This window comes from Archocentrus centrarchus, chromosome 1 (genome assembly GCF_007364275.1).
Source record: "Archocentrus centrarchus isolate MPI-CPG fArcCen1 chromosome 1, fArcCen1, whole genome shotgun sequence".
Lineage (NCBI taxonomy): Eukaryota > Metazoa > Chordata > Actinopteri > Cichliformes > Cichlidae > Archocentrus > Archocentrus centrarchus.
In genome coordinates, this window is record NC_044346.1 from 20,293,452 (window position 1) to 20,295,836 (window position 2,385).

Below are 2,385 nucleotides of genomic sequence, written 5' to 3' on the forward strand. Positions count from 1 at the left end.
TGATGTCTCTATCACAGGATATGAAAAGTGGGAACCAAATAGCAACCTCTGGCACTGAAAAATTAGGCCTGTGCACTTAAGGTTGGCTTCAAAGGTGAATCAATTTCCCATAAACTCCCATGTCTAAAGATCCAGCTTTATAGCAGGTTTACAGTGCGCAATAAAGGGTTTAGCGCTCTATGGCATTTTTCTTTTATTTTTCTTCAAAAACAAACAATAGTGGGCCTATTTTTTTCTCACCCTTTTGATTTTGTTAAGGATTAAAGTTAGGGATCTGGTAGCTCTGGCAAGTGCGCCCACACAGAGGTATTTTTACAAGTTAAACAGGAAATAAAGAATAACCACAAATCAAACTCATAACAGAGCTGCTGTAGTGTGGTTTTTTTTTTTTTAGTGTTGGCCTGATTGCCATGTTTCTGAAGTATGCCTCAGCTGCTTTTTTTGCTGCTTCTTGTTTAATTTTCAGCAGCATCGTAGATGAATTTTGCCCAGAAATCATCAGTGACAGTGTTATTTTAGACATTACTGAATGTCAGAGGTGGGAAGTAACGAAGTACAAATACTTCGTTACTGTACTTAAGTAGATTTTTTAGGTATCTGTACTTTACTTGAGTATTTATTTTTCTGAGTACTTTTTACTTTTACTCCCTACATTTTTACACAAGTATTGGTACTTTCTACTTCTTACATTTTCAAAACAGACTCGTTACTTCTTAACACGTCAGGGAGAAGTTTGCGTTTTCGGTCAGTGCGCCGTCAGTCATCAAGTGATCTGAGCCTAAACGGAGGAATATTAACATATAAGAGACAATCATACTGGCGTATCCTCCATCACCGGGGCTTATCGGGTACAAAGGGATTAAATACACAAACCCATGTAATTAATGTCTCATTTATAGCGCTATAATCAGGGGTTACAGCGGGCCGGACCGAGTCCGTAAGTTATGCTCGCGGCACATAAACAACTTAGCTAGCGCTACTGAAGAGGAGCGAGCATGAAGGGAGTAACGTGTGGCAGGTAAATGCAACGTTTTTAAATGCTCAACAAATATCAGCAAACACACAAAGTGTGTGCAGTTTGTCACACAGTGTGTCTGCTAGCTAAAAGAAGAGCTGCTGTATTACAGGGAGAGCAAAGAGAGAGAAGTTCACTCAGAGATGGAGAAAGAGGACAGGAGAGGAAGAAGAGAGGCTAGAATTAAAGGTAAGGACTGGAAAACAAACTGAAGTATGCTGACTTTGTGTTATTCAAAGATTGTATGAAAATACTGCAGTTTAGTACGTAATAAACAGGTTATCTTGTTGTACTGTATTTACAGTAAAGCTCTGTGTTGGACTGGAGCACAGTGTTTGTGTTCATGGTCAGAGTTACAGGTTACATCAGTGCAGCAGAGATGAGTTTGAATCAAAGCTGCTGATGCTGAGATTCATTCACTGTATGCTGTCAGTGTAGGGGATGGAGATCAGCTCAGATAGCTGTGAAATACTGGGTTACATCTTTGTGAGTTCACTTCATCCACACAGAGCAGTAAACCTCAGAGCAGCAGCAACAGGTCAGCTGATCACAGCCTGCACACCAACATCATTTACTGCAGTTTGCATGTTCTCCCCGTGCTTGCGTGGGTTTCCTCCCACATTCCAAAGACATGCACTTACTGGGGTTAGGTTAATTGGCTAATCTAAATTGCCCATAGGTGTGAATGAGAGCATGAATGTGAGTGTGAAAGGTCGTCTGTCCCTCTGTGTTGGCCCTGCAACAGGCTGGCGACCTGTTCAGGGTGTACCCTGCCTCTCGCCCTATGACAGCTGGGATAGGCTCCAGCCCCCCCGCGACCCTTAACAGGATGTGCGGAAGCGGATGTATGGATGGTTCAGTTAGCTTTACACAAAAATAGCAGGTAGAAACGTCCTCCAAAGAGCTACTTTTACTTTCTTACTTTGAGTAAATTTCAGAGCCTGTACTTTTTTACTTTTACTTAAGTAAAGAAGTTGAACCAGTACTTCGACTTTTACCAAAGTATTTTTTAACACAAGTACTTGTACTTCTACTTAAGTACAGAATGTCAGTACTTTTGCCACCTCTGCTGAATGTGCGCACTCTTAAGTTGCAACAGGCCATTAATAAGGAGCTGTGTGGGATTTCAGATGTATGTGGGTTGTTATCCAATCATCTTTTTCATAGTTTACTACAAAATTTACTTCTAAAACACAGTCATCTCTTTGTGCAAACTAAATGCAGAGGTTTTTTTTTAAATTATAATTTGCGTTTAGTTTTGTTTTCAAAATAGTTACCAATTAATATTTTCATCATAGTTTTTTTGGTTATAAAATATGTCATTGTGCACCACAGAGTGATGTATCACACCAAAAAGATAAGTCAGTGAC